Here is a 26,570-nt window from a genome sequence, read left to right on the forward strand (position 1 = left end):
GCTCAGATGTTGCTGCCTCAGGACAACCTTCCCTGCCCCCTTGCCCGTCACTCTGTTCTTTGGCCATCCCAGCACGGGTCACACAGTGTCACTATCATCCCTCCATGGACTGAAGGCCATAGAACCCCGCTAGACTGCAAGTCCCACAAGGGAAGACTTATTCCTTTTATTCCATCTTTGTATCCTCAGGGCCTAGAACAAAGCTTGGCGGAGTGTCAGTGCTTACCAAATAATTTCTGATGGATCAGTTGAGGGTGCAGGCTGTCTGGGACCTGCTAGGATGAGGAAGAATAACTAATGATCACACACGCTTAGAGTGTTTGCTATGTGCCAGGCATTTTAGTCACAATAGCTGAAATATCTGAGAGTTTACACCCTGCAAGTCGAATTATATTTATTTTATAAAATCATCAGGAGAGGTAGGTACTTCTATTATTCCTGTTCACACTGTCGAGGGAACTAAGGCACAGGGGAAGTCCAGCACTCGTAACAGGACTGATTTGTAGACAGAGGCTTTCTGCTCCAGAGCCCAGACTCCTACCCTAGCTCTGGGCCTATCCTTCTCCAGCCAGTGCACCAACTGCTAGGCCCAGAAAGGGTCCTAAGGAATCAGTCACCTGCTGTTGCCTCTTCACAGAGTGCGGAAACTGAGGCCAGGGCTGGGGAGAGACTTGTTAGGCCTCTCTGCCTCCACCGATGATGGGTGGTATCTTTGCCTGGTTTCCCCTCTGTTTGCCTCCTCCTCAAAAACAGGGGAGAGGGCTTCTCTCTGGTCAGACCCTGCTCATCCTCAGCCCTGTTTCCCGGCAACCTGTTTCCTGGGCAGCATCCCCTGGTACAGCTGTGTTGCCATGGCGACTGCAGTGGATACAGGTGCATCTCCAAGATGGTAAGAGACGCAGCTCCAGTTCCTAATTGGCCGTCAGTCCCCCTCCAAGAGAGACTCAGGGTACCCAAACTCACCAGCCTCATGCCGGGGGAGAATATGGTTAGACTTCTGGCAGTGGGGAGGGGACAAGGGTCAGAGCCTGGAGTGAATATGAGGGAGGGAACAGGGCCCAGAGCCTGGTTCACATGAAGGCAAAAAAAATCCCCTCAAAATTTCTGGTTTCAAAGTGTCCGTGGCACCTAAAAATGGACGTCTAACCTCTGGCAGCAACTTCCTTGGAGCAGTAAAAGGGGAGGATATTTCATATTCTTCAGGGGAGAAGTCATCTTTTTATTTTCCTTTTAAATTAGAAAACTATATAAAAAATACCTACTGCAAAGTAAAAATCACCCCCAATCCCACTAAACTAAGTTACACAAAAATAAATTAAAATTTCCCTCCTCACCACTAAGTCCTATTTTCAGAGGTTAAAAACTGTTAATAGTTTGTGAAATCTACTTGCTGGTTTTTCTATGATTATACAGATTTCTCTTTATATATACATATATATGTATATGCACATACATCCATGTAAAACTATATTGTATTGAATTGGAATCATATTCTACAAATTGGTCTGCATCTTTTCTTTCCTTTCTTTAATGTAATGTTATTTTTAATTGACAAATCATAATTATATACAATTATGGGGTAAAATGTGATGCTTTGATATATGTATACAACATGGAAGGATTAAATTATGCTAATTAATGATAAATTGGCATAATTTATTAGATTGTGCTAACATATCCATCACTTCACTTATCATTTTTCTTGGTGAGACATTTAAAATCTACTGTCTTGGTTATTTTGAAATGCATCTTGCTTTTTCATTTTTAACTTTACAATATGTCTTGGAGCTTTTCCACATCGGTAAGTACTAATATACCTTCTATTTCTGAGGAAGGTATTAAGAGCAGAGGAAGAGGAGGCCTCAGTGTGGCCAACCCTGGGGGCTCCCGAGAGGACGGGCAACTGACTACCTGAGTGGAGCAGGGAGATGATTACAAGCAAGGAAGAAAAATAGCACTTGCCATATAACTGCAGTGTGCCAGGTACAGTATTACACTCCCATTATCTCATTTACTTCTCAAAACAATCCACAAAGGAGGTCTGACCCCTCCCATGTTTACAGATGTGGAAGGTGAGGCTCAAGCTCACCAAGCCAGGAAGCGGGGAGAGACCAGGACTTGTTCCCAGCCTGGTGCCCTCCATTCTTGTGGGTCTTACCCCACCCTGCACAGGTGAGCTGTCTAGACCCTGGCCTGTGGGGATCTGGGGGGAGCCCCCTACTGTCTTTCTAGCCCCCTCCATTCTCCACTGCAATTGGAGCTAGGTGGAGCTCTGTATTCCACAGAGCACTTTGGAATTCATAAAATGGAAATTTATTGAACAAGTCTTTGGAGACGGGAGTTAATGAAAACCGCTATGTAAATTATGAGGCCATTGGTATTATACAGCTGGAGCTAATGCTGTTAGTCCCCAGAAGGGTACAGAGAGCCTCCCTCAACACCACCTTTCTTGGCCAAGACACTTGCTCCTGGGAGCCTGAGGGAGAACTTCAGGGATGGGGAGGTTGGTGGGTCCACTAGGACAGACAGACCTACACCTGAGTTTAGATGGGAAACCGTGGGAGGTTTCCCCTTGCTGCAGCGGAGGTCATAGCAACACCTGCACACTCTGTGGGCTTTGTCAATGGACAGGTCCCCTACATGTGTTGGGCTGTGCATCTGTTAGTGTTATGATCACTGCACTATTTCCTCAATTTGAAGACCCCCATTATTTTTCTCTCCAACATTTAAATTCTGGGATCATGATGCATCTTACATGTAATGTAATATAGCTCCCTTTTTGCCCCTGATAAGCTGTTAACTTGACTTTAACTTAAAATCAATGGCATCTTTGAATTGAAGAAGCATTATGTTAGTATTGTTGCTGTTTATTATCATTTGTATTTTGCAGGCCTGGACATCACTACCTATTCCTTACCATAAAAAGAAAAAAATCCCCCCCTGGGGTGGGAGGGGACAGGAGGCCCACAGGACGCATGCGTTGTGACCCTGATCATGCTTCTCATTGTCCTGAGTGGCCTCCAGTCTGGTTTGTCTGAAACTGATGATTTTCAGGGACTCAGGAACTTCAGTGGTAAAAATAGAAAAGTCCCAGGTGACTCTGAGAGCAGGTTGGCCATCCGACTGTTGTCTCTGAGCCCTGATTTGTTTCCTCCATCCAGTGGGGATAACAGCTGCCAAAAAGGTGTAATGGATTTGTCAAAAACGAGTGGCTTCCCTGCAGTCAAGGGCCCCTCTGAGGAGGATCCTTCTGGCACAGCCATGAGCTCTTATCCTGAGCAAGCCAAGTGATTGTGCCTCTGAGCACAAACCCCAAAGTTTTGGGGGTGGATCAACATCTTACCTCGTGACTCATTCCCAACACTGTCGCAGGAACTGGCTAGAGTCACTCCTAGCATTTGTTGTATTTTCTTTCTTTTCTTTTCTTTCTCTCTCTTTCTTTCTTGCTTTCTTGCTCTTTCTTTCTTTCTCTTTCTTTCTTTCTTTTCTTCCTTCCTTCCTTTCCTTCCTTTCCTTCCTTTCCTTTCTTTTTTCATGGAGTCTTGCTCTGTTGCCCAGGCTGGAGTGCAGTGGCACGATCTTGGCTCACTGCAACCTCCACCTCCTGGGCTCAAGCAATTCTCATGCCTCAGCCTCCCAAGTAGCTGGGATTACAAGTGTGTGCCACCATGCCCAGCTAATTTTTGTATTTTTTAGTAGAGATGGGGTTTTGCCATGTTGCCCAGGCTGGTCTCAAACTCCTGACCTGAAGTGATCCACCCGCCTCAGCCTCCCAAAGTGCTGGGATGACAGGCGTGAGCCACCGCACCTGGTCCCTGTTGTGTTTTCATTCTCAGTTGGTTCTTGGCTCCCCTACAGAAGGCAGAAAGGGCACATCTCAGAGACCCAAGTAACAGATGGAAGAAAGGAGACTTAGACAAGGCAAAGACTTTTCCACAAGGCACATCCAGGCCAGGCCCAGAAGGGAAGCGGTGTGGGGTCATCAGATCACTTCTTTCCCACAGGATGCCCTGCCTGAGCTTTCCATGTTTGGTTACTTGGAGGGAAGTGGGGGCCGGGGGTGAGGGTAGGGGTAGTGCCAGAAAAGCTCTGGGGCCTGGCTGCTCTCTGCTGATGGACCTCCGGGCAAAAAGTGAATTGGGGCTTAGGTCCTACTTTGGGCTGTTCCTGTGTGACCTTGGACTTATGACATATCCCCTCTGGGCCTTGGTTTTTCTATCTGTATAATGAAAGATTTGGATTAATAAAGTGGTTTCCAAACCTATCAGCAAATCTGAACCACTAAGGGAGGTTGTTAAAATACAGCTCTCTGGGCCCACAGGAGGCCTGGAATCTCTGGAAGAGGGTTCAGGAATCTGTGTTTAACCAACTTCCCAGGTGATTCAGATGCATTTAATCTCTGAGTTGATATCTGGGCAGGCTGGGCTGGGTGGTCAGAAAGGAGGTGGGTGGGAGAAGCCAGACTTGGTGGTGGTGGGATGTGGGGGAGGTTTTGCAGGGGAGCAGGGGAAGCACAGTCCTTGCCTTTAAGAAAGGCTGGGGTGTTGTCTCTTAACGAGGTGACCTTGGACAGGTTACTTAACCTCTCAGTTTTTGTTTCCTCATCTATAAAAAGTGGGGGTAATAATTCCTTGAAAGGGCTGTTGAGAGGATTAAATTCCATGATCGATACAATAGATTCTGGTTTCCCTCTCCAACCACGTGTCTCAAATGTCAGGTGGGCCCAGTCTTGGCCCAGCCCCACCCTAAAGTCCTGATGGAGTCTGGCCAACGTTTCTGCACCCTAGAATCTGGGGGATCAGACGGTGAGTGATGGGGCCAGGGCAGGCTGGGGAGGGCCTTGGCAGAGGGGAGAAGGGGGGGAACATTAGAGAGGGAAGGGACGGAGGTGGAGGAAGGCAGAGGGTTTTCTAGGAGCTGAAATATGGCTCCTTCTTTCCGGAATGTGCCTCTTAATCAACTTAAGGGGCCTCTGACAGAGCAGCATCCTAGGAAGGTAGGAGAAATGGAGGTGGAAGCTGGGGCTGCTTTTGCTGGGGTGTGGGTAGGAGGTGGGCTGGGCTGGGCTCAGCTGGCTGAGGGTGCTAGTGGAAGTCTGGAGGCTGTGTTGGTGGTTGGGACCTTCACCCTTTTCCCTCCTAAACATCTACCCGGCCAAAGACATGGCCTCTCCTGGATTTGGCCGGGGAAAGAAGAATTCCTGTGGGGAACTGGAGCATCTGGCCCCTGACTTCTGATTTCTCCCAAATCTTCCTTAGGGAGGCAGTGGGAGCTTGGGCAGTGCTGGGGCTGGACAGGAGGGAAAGGGGAGAAGCCCAGCCTCTGGGGCAGGTCAGGGATCATGTCCACAGTGGTGGCACCCTGTGGTGGCTCTCTTTCAGATGCCATCAACTGATGGGGCTCTGGAAATCTGGCAGGTGGCAGCTTTGATTCTCTGCCTGGAGTATCAGTGCCAGCTCCATGAGCGGGGAAGCCTTCTGCCTCAGGGGTGCAAAAGTTGAAAAGTGGCCGACCCAGTTCCCCCTACCCATTCTCCTTTCTGTGCCCTGGACTGACTCAGGAGCTCATGGGAAGGTAGCCTGGCGGAGTGGGTCTCCTGGGGCCGGATTCACTCTTCCAGCAGTTGACATCTCACAAGTTGCTTCATTCTAAGCCTCAACCTCCCTGTCTGTAAAATGGGGATCCTGACACCTTCACAGCAGTGAGGGAGACATGTGATTCAATGGGTGGCAGGCCCAGTGCAAGGCAGGTGTACATGGAAGTGGACCCTGACCCTCAGTCCTCCAGAGATGATGACGGAGTCTCAGAGCAGCCAAGGCAGAGTGGGCAGGTGCCTGGGTGGGGGCAGGATGAAAAAGGGGTGGAAGCAAGGAGACTGAGCTTTCCTCAGGATCCCAAAGAAAGCTGGGTGAGGGGAGCTGAGGGGTGCAGTTGCCTCTGTGGCTGGGCAGTGTCTCTGCTCTTGGGGCTACACAGGGATGGCTCCAAGGGCCTTACCCATGTGTAGGAGCTCAGGAATGCCACAGAGAGGGTGATTTGCATATGTTTTACATATGTTTTGCATATGACAATCAGCCTCAAAGTGTGTTTTGAGGCAGCCTTGAAACAAGCAGAAATCTCACTCTGCCTGATCTGTTTGTCATGGCTTGAAGGGTGCCTGGGCCAGCCCTGTTGGAGTACAAAGGCCAAAGGGGTGGGGGAATTTTCCCCAAAGCCACACAGTGGATGAAGAGTGGGATGAAAATAAAAATTGCGTCTCTGGTTCCTGGTCCTGTAGGCATTTTCTGTCACATAATAATAATAATAACCATGATGATGACAACAATGGTGATAGTGATGATAAAAATAGTAATACTAGTCAGTACTTACCAGGCATTTACAATATGCTGAACACAGCTGTAACACAACTCACTCAATCCTCACACTAACCCTATGGGGTAGGTGTTACTATTATTCTCATCTGACACAGGAGGCCACCCAAGAACAGAGAGGTTAGGTGACTTGCCCAAGGGCACAGAGCTGGACATGGCACAGCCAGGATTCAGACCTGGGCAGTGTGGCCCCGAGGCCATGCTCTTTTCCACCACACCTTGCACTGCAAGTTCATAAAGGAGCAAATCAAGGGTCACTGCCTGCCACAGAGTCTGGCCCTAGCCCTCCACTCTCCAAGGCCCCTCTCCTCTAGATCCTCCAGCACTGACCTCTGAGTGGGGGTGGGAGGGACAGGGTCACTCATCTGGGGTTTCTGTCCAGAGATGATTAAAAATTGATTGCCTTGAGAGCATTCTTTGTCTCCAGGGTGTCAAGCCCAGAACAGCCAAGGAGACAATTGCTGCAGGAGTTGCATTTGTTAATCTCGTATTTGTTAATTTGTTTTATTTTCCATCCTCAGAATTAGGATGAGGCTCTTGAACTCGATATGCAAATATATGCAAAGTGAGATGAAAAGGCATCTTTAAAACCTCGGTCCGTCTTTTCCCTCCGTGCATTAGAGAAATTGCAGCTCTCCCCGGCCAGTGGGTGGAGGGTGGGGGTGTGGGCAGATGTAGGGGAGGGGTCCTTTGTCACCTTCCATCCACCAGCTCTTCCGTCCCTCCCAGGGATCCTCTGGAGTGGATGGTGTTACTATCATCTCCATTTTACTTACTAGGCCAGTGAAGCTCAGATGAGTGGAGTGACATGCTGAAGATCACATGGGAAGGTGAAAGTGGACCTCAGACATGGGTCCTTTTCACTCCAAATCCCGCTTTCCTCACCCTGCCCTGCATACATGCCTTCTTCCTGCCCACAGCCTCACCACTGATTTCCCTCTCTGGCTCTTGCGCAATGGGGGAACTGCAGTGTAGGTGGCCTGGCAGGGGCTGAACTGAGCCTGTGGATGGATGGGCTTTTGAGTTATCTATCCCCACACTGGTCTCCACCCACCCTCACCTTCTCAGCAGCCCCTTCCTGTGGGTTGGCCCCAGCCCTGTGGCCAGGTGATGGAGAGGTACCCTGAGTACACCTCTCTTGCTCCTCCTGTCCTCTCTACAGGGCCCAGTGGACCGAGTTATTGTTTGCCTGGTGTTTAGAGCTCTCTTGGATTAGAGGCCTTGGCCTAATTGCTAGAAAAGCCTCCCTTGGCTCCCTAGGAAGTAAAACCTGACAGATATCCCAGCATCAGTCATGCTGCTGGAGAGGGAAATGGAGATAAAGGGAGAGAGGGGTTAGGAGCAGGACTTAGGTGTCTAGAAAAAAGGATTCCTCTCCTTCTTCACCTCTCGCCCTTCTTCTTGCCCATCTTCTCCATCTCTTAGTCTACTGGGAACACCTGATTCAAAGCTAATATCCTGAAGAATGAAGAAAGAGCAGCACAGAGGTCTTAGGAAGTGGAGTGGAGCAGGTTGGGTGGGGGTGAGATCTGAGAGCTGGGTGGGGTGGGGTGGGGTGGGGATGAAAATGTGGGTGAGGATGGAGTAGGATGCCCTGGGAAGAGTGAGAAGAGACAGAGCATCAGAGAGTCTGAAGAGGAGCCTATGGGAAAAAAAAGGAATATTATCGTTATTATTGAGACAGAGTCTCACTCTGTCACCCAGGCTGGAGTGCAGTGGAACAATCTCTGCTCACTGCAACCTCCACCTGCTGGGTTCAAGCGATCTTCCCACCTCAGCCTCCTGAGTAGCTGGAACTACAGGAATAGGCCACCATGCCTGGCTAATCTTTGTATTTTTGTAGGGGCAGGGTTTCACCATGTTACCCAGGCTGATCTGGAACTCCTAGGCTCAAGCGATTCACCTGCTTCAGCCTCCCAGAGTGCTGGGATTACAGGCATGGGCCACCGACCCTGGCCAGGAATACTACTTTTGAAAAAGGTGGTAAGTGGGGAATGCTAAGGACATGTTTCTGTAATCTCTAGACCCATCCCGATAGGTTTTTGCAGGATCTGAACTCTGAGATTGGAATATCTTGAAGTCCATGCCCCTGTCTCCTTGTCAGGATGGCCCTCTCCTCTGTACTCAGAGACCAGAGGAGTCGGGAGGACAAAGGACAGGGAGAGGAGTCACACAGAAAGACCACAGCTGCATCCCTTGAATTTCCCACCTGGTTCCTGAAAGCAGAGTGTGTTCAAGGCTGCAGCCTGTTGCTTGGGGAAATATGCTGAGGTGGAAAGCTGGGCTGCAGCCCGGTGTTGGGGGAGAGTTACCCACCATCTGTTCCATAGAGAAACAGATACCACTGGCACAGCCAAGTCAAACAAGCTAAATGGAAACAGGTTCCCCCCCAGAACCCGAGCAGCATCAGCCAGCTTGCCGGCAGGCTTGTCAATGAGCAGTCAGGGGCTCCTAAGCAGGGGAACCACAAACAGCCCTCCTCAGGGCAAGTGGGTGCCACCAGGCTACCCCATGACACTTTTCTTTCAGTCTCCTTCCCTTCACCAAATTATTCTCCATCATTAGGTTTTATTGGAAAAGAGTGGGAGGGAATTTGACAAATAAATAAAAATTTCAAAGACAAATAAATAAGGGAGCAAGCCACTCTTTTCCTCTTTAATTTTTTAAAGGAAAACTTAATTTTCCTTTGCCTAAGTACCTGTCACCTTAAATTAATCTCTCTAAGAGCAAAAATGACAGAGAAGTTGGGTCATTAGGCAAATTTTAATTAGAGGCTCAGATGTCCTTTACTAATAAGATGTTATATATATTTCATTCTGTTCTTGCCTCCCTACTGCCAGGACATCTTTGCAATGCAACCGGAAGCCCTTGGGGAACCAAGCAGATGGGGGCTTAGAGAGATGGGGTTGGAATGAGGAAGGGAATGGTGTATGTTTTTTTCTTCTCATGCAGGTGCTGGGGCAGGGCAAGGGGAGAGAGAGTTGGGAGAGATGTTCCTGTTTTCTCCAGGAAGGAGGTCCACCCTAGGGCCGGAGCCAGCTTCCTCTCTCTGTTCTTGGCATCATTGCTGCATCTAGGGGTGAGCGCCCAGATCACTCAAGACCAATGTGTGAGTATGTGAGTGTGTATATGAATGTGAGTGTGTGAGCACTTGTGCACAGATATAGCACTATGCAGAGATAATGGAAGTTAACAAGTTCTGATGCCAGACTGCTCAAAATTCACATTTGGGCTCTAATTATGTGTCCTTGGACTAGTGACTTAACTTCTCTGTGCCTCAGTTTCCTTACCTGAAAAAATAGGGATAATACATACTTACCTCCTGCAGGCGTTAGAAGGGTTCAACCTGATGAATACAGCCCTATATAACAGGGCTGGTGAGAGTGAGCCCTCTGCTAGCTGCATGTGTGCCCACTTGCCAGTGAGAGTGTGTGTGGGGATGCGCGTGTGCACTGTGGGCACGCTTCGGTGGAAAGAACACTAGATTTGGAGTCAGAAAACCTGGATTTGAGCCACACCTCTGCCACTTCCAGCCTCGGTGACATTGACAGGCCACCTTACTCCTCTGGGCCTTTTTAGATCTGCCATCTGCCAGTGGGCTTGGGGATGAGACCCAGGCTTCTGAAGGTCCTCTCTGGGTGGGACTAAGACTCAGATGGGACATGCAGCCCCTCCTGCAAGCACTGGACACAGGTGAGGAAGCCCACCTGTGCATACCCACCTACTTACCTGGGAAAAAAACATGCATGTCAGGCTTGCAGCTTATGATGTGCCTCCAAGCAGGCAGGTGCATGCACCTGTGTGTGTGAATGTAGTCAGGGAGAGGATCTGAAAGAGGCTTCCTCTATGTCCCACGGGGCCCTCCTCTATGCTCCTCTCAATCAAATCTTTCCCTGGCCTGCAAGTGGACATTATTTACCCTAGGCTCCTGCAGGCCACTCTTGTAGACCACAGAGCTCAGTGGCCCTTCCAAGGGCCTGGCGGTCAGAGAAAGTGACAGATATAAGATTTAACATCTTGTCCTCTGTCTCTGCTCCCATCAAATGATGCTCAGGGTAAAGATCAGGACGTGATCCAGCAGGAGCTTCTCTTACCCTGTCATGGGAACCCAGGCTTGAGGGACCCCTGGGCCTCTCCTAAAAACATGATTTCCCTGGTTTCTGGCTTTTAATTTCCTTTAGAGCCTGGAGAACACATTTACTGTGAGTCTCATCTTGGATATTTTTGCCTCCCCGGCAATGTTTGGAGAAGCAGGTGGAGAGGAGAAAGATGGAAAGGGTCTGTGAATGAGTACAAGAGGGAGAATCATGCATGAAAAGTGCCTACTCTGTTCTAGGCACTGTGCACAGTGCTTTAAATGCCCTGACCCACTTCATCCTTTAACGACCCAGAGGTACTATCATTAACACTTTTACAGGCAGGAACATTGAGGTTAGGTAATTTACCTAAGGCCACATAGCTAGCAAGCTGATGCTTAAGTCAGCTGTGTCTGAGGTTTAATTCTGTCTTCTGCAGGTAACTGTGTGGGCTGCTGACAGGGCCCTGGAGAGTGTCAGAAAGCTCACAGCCTCTGCAGGAGAGAGCAGCTTCCCCTCTCTGGGCCTCCATCTCCCCCAGTGCAGTGAATCAAATGAGCACCAGCAACATCTCCTGAGATGGGATTTGGAGGGCTCCCTGGAGAAAAGAAATAGTGCAGGGGTTTTGAGGGACTGGTGTGCCAGCCAGGGCCAAGTCAAAGCTATCACTCACCCTGACTCATTAGCCCTAAGTTCGTCCTCGGGGCATGAGGTACAAGCTGAGGGCAGAGCCATAGCCAGGACCATTACTCACCACGGCAACACCTCTGCTGCCTGTTGCCACACACTGGTGCTGGACTCAGCTTCCGTGGAAAGGGATGGAAATTGCACTCATTTTCCAGGAACAAAGAGGACAGCTTGCCGACCTTGCCTGTCTCCTCCCACTCTTGCTCTGTTCCCTGCCTCTGCTTGGTTGCATGGGAATTTTGCTACCCTTCAGAGACCTGGAGGGGACCCAAGAACTCTTGTTATTTACCCCTCCTTCCTCACCCACTCTGGAGGGGAGTTGGGCATATAGATGGGGCAGGAAAAGAGAGTGCTGAGGAGCACAGGCTTTGCGGGAAAACAAAAGAGCTGGGGAAGGTCAAGAAGGAGCTGCAGATAGACTGCTGTTGAGAGGAATTAGAGTGGGGGGAAATAATTCACTCCTTTGACCATCTGTTAAGTGCATATGATGCACTTCTATACACGTTATCTCATTAAATCCTCACAATAGCCTATCCTCACCCCCATTTTAAACACTGAGGAAACAGGTCCAGAGAGGTTAAGTGACTTTGCCAAGAACACAGAGCATTTCAGGTGGCAGGGTCAAGATTTGGACGCCAGTCCTGTCTGACTTCAGAGCCCTTTCTACTTTACCACGGTGCCACTTTCCTGACCAGGGTTGGGAGTTCTGAGTTTCAGAGATGAACATCAATGCTAAATTGCTTTGTGAATCTCTCTGAGCCTATATTTACCCACCTGTAAAATGACAAGATGAAACAAGATGATTTCTAAAGTCCATTTTAGTACTGGCTTTCCATGCTTAAGACGTGAGTGTTCAACCCCATTAAAAAGTGAGCAAAGGATATGAAGAGACTTCTCAAAAGAAGACTTTCATGCGGCCAACAAACATATAAAAAAAAAGCTCAATATCACTGATCATCAGAGAATTGCAAATCAAAACCACAATGAGATGCCATCTCATACCAGTCAGAATAGCTATTCTTAAAAAGTCAAGAAACAACAGATACTGGTGAAGTTGCCAAGCAAAAGGAATGTTTTTACACTGTTAGTAGGAGTGTAAATTAGTTCAACCATTGCAGAAGACAGTGTGGTGATTTCTCAAAGATCTAGAAGCAGAAATCCCACTAGACCCAGCAATCCCATTACTGGATATATACCCAAAGGAATATAAATCACTATATTGTAAAGATACATGCACACACATATTCGTTGTGGCACTATTCACAATAGTAAAGACATGGAATCAACCCAAGTGCCCATCAATGGTAGACTGGATAAAGAAAATGTGGTACACACACACCATGGAATACTATGCAGTCATAAAAAGGAATGAGATTATTATGTCCTTTGCAGGGACATGGATAGAGCTGGAAGCCATTATCCTCAGCAAACTAACACTGGAACAGAAAACCAAACACCGCATGTTCTCATAAGTGGGAGCTGAACAATGAGAACACATGGATACATGGGGGAATACAACACACAGTGGGGCCTGTCAGAGGGTCAAGGGGAGGAAGATCATCAGGAAGAATAGCTAATGGATGCTGGGCTTAATACCTAGGTGATGGGATGATCTGTGCAGCAAACCACGGCACACATTTACCTATGTAACAAACCCGCACATCCTGCACATGTACTTCAGAACTTTAAAGTTGAAGAAAAAAAAAGAGTTGAGAGTTTGGAGACTTTCCCAAACCCAAAGTTGAGAAGCCTGAATGGCTTGGAAAGACATCAAGGCATTCAGCCTGATCTTTGTTATCAGTGAACTAGGGAGGAGACTTTCTGCCTCTCAAGGCTGTGCCATTGCCACCTCCAGGAACCTTGCATACTTTGGCTATTAGTTCTGGCTCTGCAGACAAGCGACTGCCTTCAGGAGGGGAGTAAAGGGACAGTCCAGCCTCAGGATTCCAGCAAGCAAGGAAATCTGAATAATTGTGTCTCTGGGACACAATAACTTCTGTTTCCTTGTCCCCTCCCTTCAAGCCACAGACTCCAATTAGCAGCTTAGCACCAAAGTTCTCAGACATGTTCCTGCTTTTGGAGACACTGAATAATGGAGATATTTCTGAAGCTGAGATGAGGAGGGTGTGAGGTAGGATGTGAACTTATAAAAATGTAGTGAGAGAGATTTCAGATTCCTAGATGCTGCACTTTCTTCACACTTTAAGGAAGGTGTCTGGTTGCTGAAAGGACTCCTGGCCTCAGTATAATTTTCTAATAATTGCTCCATTTTTCTGAGCTATCATCCCAAGCATTGTGGAGTGAGAGGAAGACAGGGCTCTGCCTGCTGGAGGAGACCACATTCTCATCTTATGGGAAGTGTGAACCTGATGAGGGAAGTATGGCTCCCAGTAAGAGGGAGCACCAACCTGGCAAGATATTGTGGCCATCTCCCTTATGGAATTCTTGGGCTGGTAGGGCAGATATTATCCTGGCTTCTGTTGGTGGGGTGCTGGTCCAAAGGAGTTAGGGGAGCTGAACATAAAGTTCAGATGCAGAAAGATGACTAAAAAGAGTATTCAACTGGATCCTAGAGGGAAGAGGGTGGTCCCTAAACTCAGGTGGCCTTTGTCTTGGAGAGAGGTGAGTCAAGCCCGTTATTCTCCAGGAGCACAGTAATAAATAAGATCATAGTTGGGAAAAGTGTGGTGTGTATGTGTGTGTGTGTGTGTGTGTGTGTGCCTGTATGTGTCTGTGTGTGTGTTTGTCTGTGTGTGTGTGTGATTCCATGCCTAGGAAAGGAGCTCTTATACTAAATTTGTTCAACAGAGAATGTAACAAGGAAACCTTGAGAAAAAGATTCTCTTGTTCTGTTCTTTGTCATTTGGGACAGAAACGCTCAAATTGGGAACAAACATATAAATATTGTGTCTCACTCTACAGAGTTGAAGTTGTTTTTGCACTTTCTTGAGTTATGAGAAAATGAGTGAACCCACCTGGTCACTGCATGACTCCAGAATAATTCTTTCCCCTTCTCTGAACCCCAGGTTTCTATCTTCAGAATAAATGATTGGATTTAGAAAACCTCTCAGGTCTTTTCCATTTTCTGACATTCCAGTTTTTGTTTTTCTACCATTCCGCTCAACCACTTCCCCCTTCTCCCGGCTGTCAGGAGCTGTCCACAGTTCTGAAGAGCTTGGTCCCAGAGAGAATCAACCATATTAGATCTGGCCCAATTACGGCTGCACTTTTTTTCCCCCCATTTGTCAGTTGTCATGGTTTTTAAAATTTTAACTTTATTTATTTATTTATTTATTTTTGTACTTTTTTTTTAATTAAATAATTAATTTATTATTATTATACTTTAGGTTTTAGGGTACATGTGCACAATGTGCAAGTTAGTTACATATCTATGCATGTGCCATGCTGGTGTGCTGCACCCCCTAACTCATCATCTAGCATTAGGTATAACTCCCAGTGCTATCCCTCCCCCCTCTCCCTACCCCACAACAGTCCCCAGAGTATGATGTTCCCCTTCCTGTGTCCATGTGTTCTCATTGTTCAATTCCCACCTATGAGAGAATATGCGGTGTTTGGTTTTTTGTTCTTGCGATAGTTTACTGACAATGATGATTTCCAATTTCATCCATGTCCCTACAAAGGACATGAACTCATCATTTTTTATGGCTGCATGGTATTCCATGGTGTATATGTGCCACATTTTCTTAATCCAGTCTATCATTGTTGGACATTTGGGTTGGTTCCAAGTCTTTGCTATTGTGAATAATGCCACAATAAACATACGTGTGCATGTGTCTTTATAGCAGCATGATTTATAGTCCTTTGGGTATATACCCAGTAATGGGATGGCTGAGTCAAATGGAATTTCTAGTTCTAGATCCCTGAGGAATTGCCACACTGACTTCCACAAGGTTTGAACTAGTTTACAGTCCCACCAACAGTGTAAAAGTGTTCCTATTTCTCCACATCCTCTCCAGCACCTGTTGTTTCCTGACTTTTTAATGATTGCCATTCTAACTGGTGTGAGATGGTATCTCATTGTGGTTTTGATTTGCATTTCTCTGATGGCCAGTGACAGTGAGCATTTTTTCATGTGTTTTTTGGCTGCATAAATGTCTTCTTTTGAGAAGTGTGTGTTCATGTCCTTTGCCCACTTTTTGATGGGGTTGTTTGTTTTTTTCTTGTAAATTTGTTGGAGTTCACTGTAGATTCTGGATATTAGCCCTTTGTCAGATGAGTAGGTTGTGAAAATCTTCTCCCATTTTGTAGGTTGCCTGTTCACTCTGATGGTAGTTTCTTTTGCTGTGCAGAAGCTCTTTAGTTTAATTAGATCCCATTTGTCAATTTTGGCTTTTGTTGCCATTGCTTTTGGTGTTTTAGACATGAAGTCTTTGCCCATGCCTATGTCCTGAGTGGTAATGCCTAGGTTTTCTTCTAGGGTTTTTATGGTTTTAGGTCTAATGTTTAAGTCTTTAATCCATCTTGAATTGATTTTTGTATAAGGTGTAAGGAAGGGATCCTGTTTCAGCTTTCTACATATGGCTAGCCAGTTTTCCCAGCACCATTTATTAAATAGGGAATCCTTTCCCCATTGCTTGTTTTTCTCAGGTTTGTCAAAGATGAGATAGTTGCAGATATGTGGCATTATTTCTGAGGGCTCTTTTCTGTTCCATTGATCTATATCTCTGTTTTGGTACCAGTACCATGCTGTTTTGGTTACTGTAGCCTTGTAGTATAGTTTGAAGTCAGGTAGTGTGATGCCTCCAGCTTTGTTCTTTTGGCTTAGGACTCTTTTTTGGTTCCATATGAACTTTAAAGTAGTTTTTTCCAATTCTGTGAAGAAAGTCATTGGTAGCTTGATGGGGATGGCATTGAATCTGTAAATTACCTTGGGCAGTATGGCCATTTTCATGATATTGATTCTTCCTACCCATGAGCATGGAATGTTCTTCCATTTGTTTGTATCCTCTTTTATTTCCTTGAGCAGTGGTTTGTAGTTCTCCTTGAAGAGGTCCTTCACATCCCTTGTAAGTTGGATTCCTAGGTATTTTATTCTCTTTGAAGCAATTGTGAATGGGAGTTCACTCATGATTTGGGTCTCTGTTTGTCTGTTGTTGGTGTATAAGAATGCTTGTGATTTTTGTACATTGATTTTGTATCCTGAGACTTTGCTGAAGTTGCTTATCAGCTTAAGGAGATTTTGGGCTGAGATGATGGGGTTTTCTAGATATACAATCATGTCATCTGCAAACAGGGACAATTTGACTTCCTCTTTTCCTGACTGAATACCCTTGATTTCCTTCTCCTGCCTAATTGCCCTGGCCAGAACTTCCAACACTATGTTGAATAGGAGTGGTGAGAGAAAGCATCCCTGTCTTGTGCCAAACTTTATTTATTTTTAAATTGACAAGTAAAAGTTGCATATATTTATGGTAAACCACATGATATTTTGAAGTTTTGTGCATTCATGTGGTAAGTCTATAATCAGAGCTGTGGGTGACATGGCCAAAATCTAAGATGCAAACTCTGCCTCCAAGCAGCTTGTGAAAGTCAGAATATACATATAGTAGGATCATGACTAAAGGAGATTAGAGGACATTTAGTCCAGCCCTATCACTTTATTGTGATATTTACCCCCTGGTTGCACTGATCAGGACTGCCATTGATGCCTGTTTTCCCAAAATTTCCTGTGTCTATGGCAGAGAGGTCATGAAGAGGAATTGTGGGGAACTGGAAAAGACAGGGAGCAAGTTATTTAGTCATATGCTCCTCTTTCTTCTTTATGGGATGAGTGTGAGTGTGATTCGATAGGGCTGGCAATGGCCCTCTTATCACTAGCTGATTTCCATGACCTCAAGGTTTCCCTCAGATATCTTTTTTTTTAAAATACAGAGTCTTACTCTGTCACTCAGTCTGGAGTGCAGTGGTGCAATCATAGTTCACTGCAGCCTTGACTTCCCTGGCTTAGGTGATACTCCTACCTCAGACTCCTTATCTGGGACCACAGGTGTACGCCACCACACCTGGCTATTTTTTGTATTTTTCATAGAGACAGAGGTTCACTATGTTGCCCAGGCTGGCCTTTAACTTCTGGGCTTGAGTGGTACACCCACCTCAGCCTCCCAGAATTCTGGGATTACAGGCATGTGCCACCATATCTGGCCAGATATCTTAACAAGAGAATTGACTTGAAAAGTCTTCCCTTTCCCCTCTATTCCTGGATTTAAAGCAGGCAAGGGGGTTGAGCTTCAGTAACCTGAAGTTCAAGTGGCTTTTGCCTTCTTGGATTCCTGAGGTGGTGTTCAAAGTCTCATTGAATATTTGAGAAAAATAAGATAGGGGAGAATCTATCATCTATTGAGTCTTCACCATGCTTTGGGTGTTTTACATTTATTATTTCATTTAGTCCTCCTAAGATCCCTGTGAAGAAAGATGTCTTAATTTCTTTGTGCTGCCATAATAAAATACCATGGATTGGGTGATCTATATGGAACATAAATATATTTCTTACAGTTCTGGAGGCTGGGAAGTCCAAGAACAAGGCATTGGCAGGTTCACTGTTTAGTGAGTATCTGCTCTCTGCTTCCAAGAAGGTATCTTGAATGCTGCATCATCTGGAGGGGAGGAATACTGTGTGCCCACATAACAGAAGGTTGGAGGGAAAAAGAGAGTGAGATAATTTCCTTTGTCAACCCTTTTCTAAGGGCATTAATCCATTCATGAGGGCAGAGCTCTCATAACCTAAACATCTCCCAACATGCTTCATCTCCCAACACTATTGCATTGGGGATTGAGTTTCCAACACAGGAATTTTGGAAGGGAACAAAAACCTTCAAACCACAGTAAAGGATTATTGTTGTTATCAGCTTGATAGATATGGAAGCAGAGACACAGAGAGATTAACTGCTTGGCCCAAACTCACCAGGTAGCAAGTGACCTGTACTTCTCCCACTCCAAAATGCATACAGGTCAAGGAGTAGGAAGAAAATGGGCCTAAAATAATCTCATATTGAGTTCTTGCAAATTTCCTGTCTTTCCTCATCTGCAGCCCATGTCTTTGTTATAGCAGGTAAAATACCAGATTTTGTCTTAGGGTATGTCCCTTACTCTTTCTTCTCTGGAGAGTGGAGCTGGGATGGAGTTTCTCCCTTTTTATTCTTGCCACCTACTTCTTAAATACGTCTCTTGGGAGAGTTTTTGTCACGCTAAGTGACTTTACAGAATTAGAAAGTTTCAAACAACATGTTCTGCTCCACAAAGGTTGTTTGGTGGCTCCCTAGAATAGTAAACCTGCAGGTGGGGAGGCATCCTGCTGGGACCAACTTTACTCACCTAGTAGCTTCTGCTCGTGCTATCCTCTTTCCACTTGTCACCTCTAAACTGTGTGCTGAGATTATGTGAATAGCAATGGTGTTTTAGGGAGAGGATCACCTAAAATGCCCAAGGGAAAATACTTTCTTGTAAATGTTGGAAATGTGATAGAATTGTAAACATTACTTGAAACCCATTGCATCAATTGCAAAACACATGTCATGATTCTGTTTATTCTGCAGCAGTGTAAAAATGCTAAACTGTCATCAGAAAAGGAAATATAATCAAAAGCAGGTTGGACAGGATTCTTCAGAATCCTAGGGTTCCGAGAAACAATCAGGACCTAGTTTGCAAGCATGAGTCAGCACCACGGACAGCGATGGAGCTTGTCACACACCCCCTTCCCTTGGCTCCTGCTTAATGATGCAGTGCCCTATGGTTAGGGTCAGGTCCTCCAACTGGCAGGCCTCCTAATCCTGGCCTGTTTGCCTGACCCCTTCCTTCCCTTTGCCCCAGCTAGGACATCTCTTGGGGCCATGAACAGCTGGCACTGCCCTGGAACATTTACAGGACAAAATTGCCACTTTCAAAGCTCAGACCTCCAATGTGGAGGGCATCTGGGCTGTTCTGGCCTCCTCCCCACGGGGTAGGTGACCTTCTTCTTTGATGGAGGAGCAGGTGGGTTGATTTGGCTCTAGTGAAGATTTTTTTCTGTGGCAGGTTGCCTAGAGCCATTAGGCAGAGAGAGCCATTGTCCTCTCCCTTCCCCCACACCCAGGAGACTCTGGCTACAGGGTAGAAGGAGAAAAATTAAAACTAAGGCTTATTATGGAATTAGGGCCATAAAACCACAGGCTACAGCACGCAACAGCTACAGCCATAAACCTATAGCCCATTCAATCATGGAATAGGTACTGTTACACATTAAGTAGGAACATTTATGTACACGTAACAGAGAATAACTTCTGATCTTGTGTTTGTGGTAGTAACTGGCTCTTTATGCAGCATTTGTGGCTGCTTAATTATGGTGGATGAACAAAGAGGTCTGGGACAGAGAAGGTCAGTGTACATAAAACTGTGGCCAAGGTTGAATTTCATGACCAAGGAAGTAAGTCAGTTTGTCCATGCTTCTGCCTCCAAGAATGATGGTGCCAGTATCTAGGTCAGACAGTGGTGCTTACATGGGGATTTAGGAAGCATGTGGTTTTGAAGTATTCCTTGGGTTTTCCTTTCCTATCCCCCCAAAAAATCTTGATTCAGTAAGTCATGGTCACTGTTAGCATTCAGAACTCAGCTCTGAGTCCAGTCTTGAAGTTTAGGCTCCTTCCTTCCAATCTGCTGATGGCTTCTAGGGTCTCCCCTGATCCATTCAGCACATAAGACAGAGACTGATTTATGGGGTAAACCTCCTGCTACTCCCTACTTCTGGAAAAGGCAATAAGCTGCATTCTAATGACACATTCAACTCTCTAAATTCAACAAATATTTGCCCCACACAGTTTTGCTAAGCAGCTATGGTATGTGAGGCTCTGGACACAAGGGGTGTAAAGTGAATTTGACACAATCCCTTCCCTCAAAGAGTTTCTAATCTGGTGCGGGACCTGTAAGGGTAACAAATTGCAATATAGTGTGCTACATGTAGTAAAAAAACCATTGGTATTATCATTATATGAGGGTTAATGAATGCATTACCTGTGGCTAAAATATTTTAGAGGCTGAGATGTGCTCACCTCCCCCAAAGAGGCTTAGCAGAGGTGATTAGTGTATACTGAAACCTGCTTTGTGAAGAGCAAATGTCTTTGATTCCATGTCAGAGGGTCGGATACACTCCTACTTGCTTCACAACTGGAACAACTTCTCTCCCCTTTTCTATCTCCACCCCTAGCTTCCTGATCCCAAGGTTAATTCCTTTCTGTAATTATACCCATCATCCCTGGCCCAATTTCCAAACTCCTTCTGAGAAGTGAGCACCCCCAGGTCTAGAGCTCTTCTTCCCCACAGTAATCTGATAACATATAATGAAAGGTTACTGCAGTCTTGTTTTATTTGTGACTCAGGGCTATCTGTGGCTTCCCTCCACTCCTCTATGTTCCATTGCTCCATTTAATTGAGAGTTAACCATTTATGCAAGGAACAAAAGCATCCTGGGAAGGATAAGAGGATCATCAGCTGGAAAGCTCTAGGCAGTTTTTCTGAAGGGAGTGTCTGACAGAGGGCTTTGAAAGATGTAAATATATGCAATTAGCCTGGTCTCACCTGTAGGAGCACTGTAGGACCTAGGGGATGGTGTAAAGTATGCAACTAATTTGTCCTGTTCCACCCCCCTCATGTCTATTCTTGGGTGGTACCTGGCTAGGATTGTGCACAAAAGACCCTGAGCATCTTTCACTGTCAGAAGGAACGGCAACCCAACACACTCCGGAGGCTGGCTATTGTTCATGCTTTCCAGAGGCAGAAAACGCTGTACTTTTCTCAGTCACCCCCTGATCCCCAATAAACACACCTGTAAAATGTGTTTCAGAGAGCTGTACTGCCAAAAATAATATTAATGTGTTCACAGAACCTTACAGTTCATGAGTTTTTGACTTGGATCTAACCAAAGCCCTATAGTATGGACAGGTTGAGAAATGATTGTTAGATTGATTTTATAGACAAGGCACCTGAGCCTTAGACACACTCTTGTCCAGGGTCTGCCTTAGGTGGCAGAGCTGGGACAAGAACTTAGGACTCCTGACTACAAGGCAAGATACTTTGGGTTTACCGTACGTGAAGCTCCATGTCAGCTGAACCTCAACTCCTACTGTGGCATCTGACTCTCATTTCTTTTCTTGGTCTTTGAGAGAATCCATAAGGGGAGAATCTCCACATGCTTTGAAGCTCCCTGGGTTTAGTCCACTTTCCTGCATAAGAGCAACATCTAGCATTTATTAGACATCATTTGCAGGCATTATTCTAAATGCTGAGCATATATACTTATAGTCGTGTATATATGTAGCGATGTATACTTTACATGTATGCATATAACTCACACAACAACTCTATGAAGTAGATTGAAGACAGCTTTGTTAACCAACTTACCCTAAGTCCCATGGTTGGCAAACGGTGAACCAGGTAGCCTGGCTCTGATGAAGAGCCCCTCCTTGAACAAACTTAAGTCAGGCTCCCCTGAGTCCTCTTCCCAACCAGGCATTGACTTTTGGACTTTGGTTTTGTCTTTGCATTGCCTGATTTTAGCAAGAATCCTGCTAAGTTGGTTTAGCAAGATCCTCCACCTTCAATATCTGAGCAAATTCCTCATCCTCTACCATTCCCCAGGTGATATCTGGTCATTCTGGCCTGCCTCAAGCAAAAATCTGGTTAGGTTGGTTTAACCAGAAATCACTCTTTCCCCTTGAAATGTCTCTTAGTGATTTTTCACCCATCAATCACCCCGTCTCCATCCCACTCTTTGGCTATAAATTCCCACTTTTTCATGTTGTATTGGAAGTTGAGCCCTATCTCACTCCTCTACTGCAAAACTCCATGGCAGTCATCCCTATACCAATTACAATAGCCTCGAATCAAGCCTGCCTTGATTCATGACAACAGTTATGACTAATTTCTTCTTTCACAGTTCTAAGGGCTATACCCTTAACCATAATGCTACACTACTTCTCCTGTGGAAAGAACACTGAAGGCTTAGGTTCAAGTCTTTATGCTGCATTTATTTGCAATGTGACTTTGGATGAGTCACATAATGCCTCTGGGACTCAGTTTCCTTCATTGACAAGTACCAATGACAATAACTCACCTTTACAGGGTGCTTTGCGTTTACAAAGTGCTTTGTCAGACATTTTTTTGTTTGTTTTTTTCTTTGTTTGTTTTGAGGCAGAGTCTTACTGTGTCACTCAGGCTGGGGTGTCCTGGCACAATCTCAGCTCACTGCAACCTCCGCTTCCTGGGTTCAAGTGATTCTCCTGTCTCAGCCTCCTGAGTAACTGGGATTACAGGTGCCCACCACCAAGCCCAGCTAATTTCTGTATTTTCAGTAGAGACAGGGTTTCACCATGTTGGCCCGGCTGGTCTCAAACTCCTGACCTCAAGTAATTCACCTGCTTCAGCCTCTGAAAGTGCTGGGATTACAGGCATGAGCCATAGTGCCTGGCCTTTTGATCCTCATTACTCAGTGAAGAAAATGACAATTTTGATTGTATATATGAGGAAACTCTGGGTTTCAGGGTCTGACCAAGGTCAAATAGCTAGTATGTGCTGGAGTGAGATCTAGAATCCAGGCCTTTGGGGTTTCCTTGTCATGGAATATATAGGCCTTGGACTAAATTCTCTCCAAGAGTCCTGCTATTCTCGATTCTCTCTGTGCTGGGAAATTAAGAAAGGGGGTAATAGTGAACTCTTAGTTTGGGGCCATCCCAACCTGGTGGTACAGGTGTATATGGCACTCAGTTGAGCACATGATACTGTCCTTTGCAATCCCTCACCTGTCCCAAGGCTTAATGGTGGCCTCTCACAGACCATCTCCCTGGTAGAAGCTGGCTTTAGAAAATGGACATGAAACTGCCTTTTGACCTTTTCTTCTCTACTCTAAGCAGCCCCATCTCCCTTGCCCTTTCATCCTTTTCAGGTATCAATCCTGGGGATGGCCAGAAGCATCTCAGAGCTGAGGATCTGCCCCTAGAGAGGCAGAGGGAGAAAAGGCAAAAATATAAAATAAAGATTAGCAAAAGAATTACCCTGTGTGATCCTCCCACCTCCCTCATCTCCCCATGTAAATTACCCTATTATTCGTTTCCCTTAGGACTCCTGATCATCCTTATTTCTTCTTTTGAGCTAAAGTCATTCATGCAGTAAATTAGTTCTTTGGTTCAAAAAAGCTCTGATTGTAGCAGTTGCTGCCACCACCAGCAGCAACAACACAGCCCCTGGACAGCTTCCAAAAAAAAAAAAAAAAAAGGAGAAGAGAAAGAAAGGGGAAAAAAGCCCTCAACAACTCAACAATTCTCCCTTCCTCCCACTCTATCCACATGCACAGAAATACATGGGGTGCCCATTTCCTGGGAAATGATTTCTTCAAAAGGCAAGTACACGCTGAAAGGGAGTAAAGACAAAGTCGTAACCTAGAAACTACTCAGGTTGGGACAGGAAGAATTATAGTCACCGAGGCCATAGGTCTGCAGTTTGAAAACTTCAACTCTGTTCTCTTCTCTCAGAAACTAGGTCTTGGTTCACCTTGGGTTCCTGGAGAAGCAGCATAACATAGAGGTTAAGAACCCAGGCCTTGATGTCAGATGCTGCAAGACTGAGTTCTGGGTTCTGCCACTTTCTCACTGTGTGACCTTGGACAAGTATCTTAACATTCCTTTATCTATAATCTCTGACACATACCTGACTCCAGACTCACTCATATCCCCAGCTGCCTACTCTTGTATACCAGATGCTGCCTACCCAGCATCTCCTCTTAGACATCTTAAATCGAACTTAACACATCCCTAAAGAAACTCTTGATATTCCCTCTTCTAACCACGCTTCTCCCACAGTCTTTCCCATCTCTGTGTCAATTCCATCCATCCTTTGCTCAGGCTAAAATTCTTGATGTCATCCTCAACTCCTCTCCTTCTCACACACACTAGTTTGATTCTGTTAAAAAATCGTATTGTCTTTATTTACAAAACATGTTCAGAATCTGCCTACTTCTTACCACTTCCACTGCTGCATCCTGGGTGCATCCACCATCACCTCTCACCTGGTGATTTCATTAGCCTCCTAACTGATTTCTGCTTCTCTCCTTGTCCCCAAAGTGGTTCTATAAATACATAAGATGGTTCACATTTTACCTCTTCAAAACTAACCAATAACTTTTATCTTACTTAAGAATAAAATCCAAGGACTTACACAATCTACACCCCTTCCCCCAATGTGGCTATTGTTGTTATTCATTTTGCAGGTGCTGTCTATGAATAGTTGTTTGCTTTCTTATAGTTTTGGTCTTCTCTTAACATTGCAGAATAAATTATACATTTGTGTGTGTGTGTGTGCGTTGGGGAAAGGGGTTTGAGATGGGTAGGGAGAGAAGTGGCACTAAGAACAGGTGAGCTCATTTCGTAGTGAGATCTCCACCAAGTCTTTAACAGCTCTGGTGGTGACAGATGTGTACCCAAAGCTGCCTCTCAAGGACTAATTTCACCTCTTTACTGTCTCTTCTCTACTCCTAATGGTATTCTCTCCTTTATCACCTATGGTTATGGGTCTCAAATTTTTTAGCTGGAAGCATAATTGAAGGAGTTTTTTTTTTTTTTTTAACATGCTTGTTGCTGGTTCCCAACTGCAGAGATTCTGATTTATCAGGATGTAGTGGTGTTTTAAATAAGTGACCCAGGTGAATGTGATGTGGGTGGTCAGTAGACCACACTTTGGTTAGGAGTACTTAGCATGTATATCACCTCATAGAAGTAGATATACTTTTATTATTTTTAAAGTACTTTAAAAGGTTAAATTTTTGTTAATTTTCAAAAAGGAAGGTTTGGAAGTAAAACACACATGTATCAATAAAAAGCACAATGCAAAAGTGGTCAGTATAGAGGGCCAATATACACAATTAGATTTATTATTAAACATATTCAGATGATGTCTTAAGTCAGGAATTTTGAGTGGAGCAAGAGGCCCATCTAGGAAGCTGAAATTTTTAAAGGCGAACTTCACCACAGTCCAGTGAAGAGATATGAATATAATGTCCATTATGGGCTCCCTCACAGAGAAACAGGCTCAGAGTTAGTCACTCAAACTGATGTTTTTCTCAACTTCTGAAGTTTCAGCTACATACACAGCAATGTTTTTGACCTTCTTCACTTCAGACAGCCGACAGAAGAGAATTGCTATTTTTTTCAGTCCTTTTGGTCTGTCTTTTGTTTTAATCTCAACATTGGACATTATAATAGTAATTACTCCTAACAGACAATGTTTTAATTTACCGATTTATTTACTAATGTTTATCTTTGCCAATTTCTTTGCTCCCCTTTCTACTATGCATTTGAGGTTTTCCTTCTGGAATCATTTTCTTTTTTCCGGAAGTAGATCTTTGAGAAGTCCATTTGGTGAAGTTCTGTTGGTGGTAAATTATCTCAGATTTTGTTTATCTACAGATATATCTATTGCACGTTTGCTTTTGAAAGACAGTTTTGCAGGATACACATTTCTATATTGATGATTTTTTTTTTTGACATTTTAAAGACACTCCACTGTCATCTGGTTTCTGTTGTTTATGAGAAGTCCACTGTCAGCCTAACTCTAGCTCTGTTATATATGATTTATCTTTTTCTCTGGCTCTTGAATCTGATTTCTTTTCTCTCTGGACACCATTCTGGTATCCTGTAATTTCACAATGATGTGTGTAAATACAAATTTTTAAAAAATTCTACATGATATATATGGTGCTTCCTATACTTTGGATACATTTCTTCTATCACTTGTGGAAAAATTTCAGTCATTTTTATTCATATATTTTCTTTCTTTGATTCTTTCTATTCTCTCCATCTGGCCTTTTCTTTGATACTCTATTCTTTCCATCTGGGTCTCTGATAAATGCATGCTAGATCTCTTTTGATTCTATCTTCCATATCTCTTAATCTCTCTTTCATTATTTTACAGCATCTTATCTCTCTGAATAATTTCCTCAGACTAATTGCCCAGTCTACTAAATTATCTCTTCAGCTGTGTCTAATTTATTATATCCCCTTCATTTCTAAAAGTACTATTTAGTTCTTTTTTAGAGACAGGGTCTTGCTCTGTTGCCCAGGCTGGTCTTGAACTGCTGGCCTCAAGAGATCTTCCCACCTTCGTCCCCCAGAGTGTTGGGATTACAGGTGTAAGCCACCATGCCTTGCTCCTATTTGGTTCTTCTTATAAATATTTCCAGTAATTTTTATGGTCCATTACTGTTTGCTCATTATTCTGATTTTCAAATTTCTTTAAATATTTTATACATATTTGATTTTTATGTCTGAATATTCATCAAATGTTTGTTTAGTGCCTATTATATACCAATTACTGTTATAGAGATTGATAATCAGCAGTAAACAAAACATAAAAATGTGTGCCGTTATGAAGCCTGTATTCTATAATTAACTCCAATACT

This window comes from Pongo pygmaeus, chromosome 19, assembly GCF_028885625.2.
Source record: "Pongo pygmaeus isolate AG05252 chromosome 19, NHGRI_mPonPyg2-v2.0_pri, whole genome shotgun sequence".
Lineage (NCBI taxonomy): Eukaryota > Metazoa > Chordata > Mammalia > Primates > Hominidae > Pongo > Pongo pygmaeus.